Below are 6,000 nucleotides of genomic sequence, written 5' to 3' on the forward strand. Positions count from 1 at the left end.
ATTTGTTTTTCCTTTATTTGTTTTAATAGCTGACCATGCAGGTTATAATACAGTGCGCCATATATATGAATCGATATTGAGTCGTAAGGTACAGCGACTAAAGCAAGCAGCCGCTGACTAGATTTTTCCCCGAAGGCGAAGTAGTCCATGGTGTATGCTTGGATATACATACCGGCGTTTCATTTCCTAACCAATGTTTCTATCATCATTTGAATTGGTCACTATTAGCTGAATTTATTCAGAGGTAAAGGAGGCAGGTCCTTTTAAGCAGTCACAGGCTCGCATAAGCTAAAGCGGAGCAAAACAAAGCCTGCAATTGGCCGAAAAAGAGTATGTAAAACACACGTTGCTCTACGGCATGGAGAAAACATTTTTTACTAGTTTGTATTGTAAACAGGAACTATGGGGCTAAACAGACAGCGAGCAACAAGAAACATCCATCGATGTAGAGATGCTTCTCGGTGGATTTTTTCTTTTATTTGTCAGCATGATTGGGGTTTTTGGAGTGTGTGAATATTGTACACGGTTGGATTTACTACACTCACAGATGTAAGAGGACCATGGTTGCGTATTATTATTGAATGTGATGGCTGCAAGACGACATTGGTGAGCTAACCCGGCTTTATATTTTCCCAGTATCTTGTTTCAGACTGATCTTGATGTTGCTGAGTCTATTTTAAAATTCAATTCAATTCAAAGTATTTACTGTCATATGCACAGTAAAGAAGCACGTTTCCCTGCACAGTGAAATTCTTACTTTGCTGTCCAAACAGTTGCCAGCGAAAAAGAAAATAGAAACGAAGAAATGGTTAGCATTTCTGGAATCCCAAGAGTCTATCCTTCCTAACTAAATGTGGAATGACTCCTTTGAGTGATTGGTGACATCGTACAAACAATAAAATTCCAATTGTTTGGTGAATTTGACATTTTATTGGCTTTCTTTCTTGTTTTGTTCTGTTCTGTTTGAACTGGCTTTAACACTTTGACTTCTTCCTAGTATCTTTGGTAACTGAAGACTCAGAGAAACCATTTTGGTTTTGTCCTGTTACCGAACAGTTAAACACAGTTATCTGTTCACAGCAGTACTAGACAACACTGGCTTTAAATATTTATTTTGTTCTGACTAAATGGAGTTTTTTTTAGATGATTTATGGATGCTTCATTTTTTTACTCTCAACTTCTCCGGATCGCTATTAATAATGACGCTGAATTGGTTCTGCTCAGCGCTTAGTAGCTTTTACAATAGAATTCACTGTCCAACCCCTGGGGTCCTGTTTAATCTCATTAGACTGGCAAGAGGATGGAAAATCCAGACAGTGTTTGAACTGAAGTGAAGACAGACAGAGATGGGAAAAAAGTAAAAAAAGATGATGGAACAAAAGTGAAGAGGATGCTTGAATCGAAAACAGCGATGGAACACAATTTGTAATGGAACTGTTGTCAAGACAGTGATTGAACTGAAAATAAATCAGTCTAGCAACAGAATTGAAGATAATGATTGAACTGAAGTGAAGAAAGTTATGTGATAGCACAAAAGTGAAGAACATTCTTTGAACTGAAGCAAAAAGACTGATGGAATAAAAGCAAAAAGGACGTTTGAATTGAAGACAGTGGTGGAATACAAATTGTAACTGAACTGAAGTGAAAGCAGGAAATGAACTGAGGATAAACTAGCGTTGCAACAGAATTGAAGATAATGATTGAACTAGGTGAAGAAAATGATTGTACAAAAGTGAAATTTGTGATGGTACAAAAGTGAAAAAAAAATGGTTTCAGTGATTAAACTGAAATGAATGTTGTGACCGAGCTGAAGTTAAAATATGTATTGAAATGAAGTTAAAAAAGTAATTAGATGAACTGAAAATCATGAACGATCTGAAATGTACATTAAAGTTAAGACAATGATTTGACTGATTTGAACATTGTTGTGGAACTGACATGAAAATAGTGATTGAAATGAATTGAAAACAGTGATGGCAGAAAAGTTAAGACACTGCTCGAACTGAAGATTTAAATTACGTAAAGACGTGATTGAACTCAAGTGAAATTTGTGAATGAACCAAGGTGGAAATCTAGATTGAAATGTAATGAAGGCGGTGTTAGAATTGACATTAAACTCGTGACTGAACTTAAGTGAAAATATTGATTAAAATAAAGTGAAAATATTGATTAATATAAAGTGAAAATATTGATTAATATTAAGTGAAAATATTGATTGAAATGAAGTGAAACTCATGACTAAGAGAGTAATTGAACTGAAGTGAAACTCATGACTAAGAGAGTAATTGAACTGAAGTGAAAATTATGGTGCTTAATCATTTTAAGCACCATAAATAATAGTGATTAAAATGTACTGAAGACAGTGATGGAACAAAAGTGAAGCCAGTGATTGAAAATTAAGTGGAGACAATGATTGAACTGAAGTGAACATCCTAATGTAACTAAAGTGAACATTGCCATTGAATTGAAGTGAAGACAATGCTGAAATAAAAGTGAAAATAGTGATGGAACTGAAGTACAGGCAGTGATGGAACTGAGGTGAAGACCGCGATGGAACAAAGTTAAAATGGTGATCGAACTGAAGGCAAAATTGTGATGTAACTGAAGACAGTTAATGACACAAAAGTGAAGACAGTGATTAAACTGAAGTGACACTTCTGATGTAACTGAAGTAGAAATTGTCAAACGTGAAAATAGTGATGGAACCGAGGGGTAGACAGTGATGAAACAACGATTGAACTGAGATGAGGACTGTGATGGAACAAAGTGAAAACGGTGATGGAACTGAAGTGATCCTGATCTAACAGAAGATAGTGATGGAACAACGGAAGTTGAAGCATCCTGAGGAAATGTGACACGCTGCTCATCCAAATAAGCATCTGCTTGCTGCAGAAGCAAGAGTAGACTATGTAGTAGTGGTGTGTGATGTGCTGTGAGGGTTGGTGGGGGGGGGCAGAGTGTTTGCGCTCAGCATGTGTGAGCCCTTGTTTTTCTGCAAATCAGATTGCGGCAAACCTCAGGGATTGTTGCCCTCTAATCCCGCTCGGCCAGCACTCGGACACCGTGCCGCGTGCAAACAAACCGGCTCGATGTGCACTTGTGGCATGCACGACACGAAAAGCTGCGCTTTCAACGTGCTAAACAACCTGCGCTTTCGGCGTGCCCAACAACCTACAATTACAGTAACGGTGAGTGGTTTGATCAAAATATCAATTTTAGAGATACTAATTAAGTAATTACATTGGATCAATACTACTGTCCTGGGATCGATACCTTGCTCCTCTACCAATTTCTTCACAGTGTTTATTTAGATAGCGCAGCCCTGTTTTCTCTCACCAAGCACCATCCCCATTCTACGTTTATCCCTGAGTTTTGACTGACAGGCATATTTTTAGCACTTCACCCTACCTGACCAAACAGAGGAAAGTGCCAAACCCACAACACCCGCCCCTAAAGAAGAAAGTGAGGCAAACAGGAAGCGTAAAGTGGTATGGCATTTGTTATTTAACTACAGAAAACAATAATGGCAGGTGTAATTTGTATGGTAAAGTGGTCTGCTACAGTGACAGCACCACCAATTTTCATTAACACATGAAAACAGCTCAACGCGCCGAGAGCAATACGCTGCAAACACAATTGTAAAATGTTGCTGTTCCAGAACAAAAAACTGGAAATCTGTTATCACTGTGGCATCATGGCCAATAAGAGTCAATTGACGCTGTATTGGTATTACTGACTCTTCAAAAAATTGTACAATGAAAGGTATTTTAGTTATATAGTTCAAATTGTTATTTTTGGTTGGTTGGCCCCCTTAACCAAAAGGATAGTATGGGCACCATGCCCTGTAGTGTGTCTTGGGGAAGTACAGCTTGGTGCCGCACATCTCTCTCCAGGCCAAAATATGTTTCCACTCAGTCTTGAACCAGGGACTTTTCGTGTATTAGGCAAATGTGCTAATCACTGCACTACGGAAACAGTGCAGTATATTGCTAATTTTTGGTTCGACTCTCTTGGCTTTGGTCCTGAAACAGATGTAATAGAGATATTTTTATTCATATTTTCATAGTATTAAAGTTTGCAATGTAAATTGAGGGAAAGGTACAATTTTTCGATGATTACGTCATTTCCCAGCAAAAAGTATCGGCGCCGGGTCGGTATCAATTGATACTGCCATGTATTTATTTGGATCGCATCAAAACCAAATGTCTTTAGTATCGCCAACCCTAGATTTGAGTGTCTACAAAAACCTGCGCTTTCAATGTGTACAACCTCCTCTTTTAGCATGGATCACAACCTGAACATGTGGCTTGCAGAACAACCTGGGTTTTTTTGTCTGTGTACAACAACCTGCGCAAAGGGCAGGTGCACAACAACCCACTTGTTTAGCTTGCACAACCGTGTTCAAAGTGCCTGTGGTACTTCCATCACAAACGGGGTCAAGCCAATTAGATCAATTAATGAGTGAGTCATTCACAAACGAAATGGCTGTGTGAACAGGCTCTTTGAAGTGAACAACCAACTAGGGGTCAGGTCCCTCCTAGGCTCTCTCTTAATCTCTCTCTCTCTCTTTCTCTCTCTCTCTCAACGCCTGCATCGACCAGCCGGCAAAGATGGGAAGCTGCATCGTTGCTGTCATGCACTTTCCGGACAAATTTCAACATGTTACCTAGTGTTCTCTTTTATTGATGTTTACTATGTTTGTGTACTGTTACCCAATGCATGTTGGTTTAAGATCAGGTGATGGTGTAATTGTAATCCTGTGCAGTCCTTTGAGACGGTTTTGTGATTAAGGGCTGTACAAATAAATGTGACTTGATTTGACTTGAATCTCTCTCTCTCTCTCTCTCTCTCTCTCTCTCTCTCTCTTACTCTCTTTCTCTCACCCTTCCTCATCTTTTCCACTCTCTCTTTTGCTGTCTTTTGTTTTCTCTCTTTCATTTCCTCTCTTTCATATGCTCTCACTTTCTCTTTTTAAACTCTCTCTCTCTCTCTCTCTCTCTCTATTTCTCTTTCTTGAAAGTTCTCATTACTAGTAGCGTCATGTCTGTGTTATTTTCTTAGTACAAAAATTGAAAGTTTAAATAAGACATATTGTTACTGTATGCTAAAACTATAAAGGCAATGACAGTGTTTGTAATATGGTATATTCCATTTTCAAAATGAATAAATAGTTTGGTCCATAATCTGTCACGATTATTGGTAACACATCTTTAAAAACAAAACATTTGAAAAAGCGCTTGTGAGCCGAAAGAGTCGGCTCTTTTCAGCAAGCCGAGCTGAAAAAGCCGGCTCTCCGAAAAGAGAGCCGGAATTCCTATCACGTTCATCACAAACGGGGTCAAGCCAATCAGATCAATTAAAGACAAGAAGAAGATAGTATCATTTCTCCCGGTTTTTGTCTCACAGGCTCTGACTCACCCGCAGAGGGACGCTGGACAAGCACGTAAAATCCAAACCGAGATGCAAAGTGTCCTCAAAATTTAATTCCCAAGTCCCGCCGCTTGGCTCTCATGCTCGCTTCTTTGGTGGGGGGACGCGCTCCATGCAAAGTGGGTGCGATCGACGCTTACGGTCGCGTTTTAGACGTCTTAGAGGGGTATAAAATAAAAGTGCTGTGCTGCATTCGCGCTCTGCAGACTAATAATGACTGAGCCGAAGAGCTTGAGAGCGAGATGGGGGAGAAGGAGGGTGAACGGGAAAGTGAGGCAGAGAGAGGGAGGGAGGAAAGAGGGAGAGCGTCTGAGATAAATACACGTGGAAGGAAAGAGAGGGCAGAGAAAGATAGGGAGAAAAAGAAAGGGAGAGTGAGTTGCAAAAGTAAAAGGAGGGTGGGTAGAGAGAGAAGGGGGATGTGGCAGGGAAAAATATATAAAGAAAGTGAGGAAAGGGACAGAGGTAAATATAAGAGAAATGAGGGTGAGAAGGCAGGAGTGAGTGAGGATTATATAGATTGAGAGATAAAGTGGGAAAGGTAAAGGAGAGAGAGAGAAAGTGTTGGAG

The 6,000-nt window shown here is 39.6% G+C and overlaps 1 protein-coding gene across 1 annotated transcript in view; it reads right to left on the reverse strand.

Annotated features, from left to right (window-relative positions):
• LOC148348253 (cadherin-12-like) overlaps positions 1-5,615 on the reverse strand; it is a 115,628-nt gene extending 110,013 nt beyond the window's left edge. Inside the window, exon 1 of the mRNA XM_088322258.1 lies at positions 5,419-5,615. The gene's annotated coding sequence lies outside the window, so the exon portion shown is untranslated. The remainder of the gene's footprint in view (positions 1-5,418) is intronic.
• Between the last annotated feature and the right edge of the window lie 385 nt (positions 5,616-6,000).

This window comes from Urocampus carinirostris, chromosome 18 (assembly GCF_059441175.1).
Source record: "Urocampus carinirostris isolate Australia breed hairy pipefish chromosome 18, RoL_Ucar_1.0, whole genome shotgun sequence".
Classification (NCBI taxonomy): Eukaryota; Metazoa; Chordata; class Actinopteri; order Syngnathiformes; family Syngnathidae; genus Urocampus; species Urocampus carinirostris.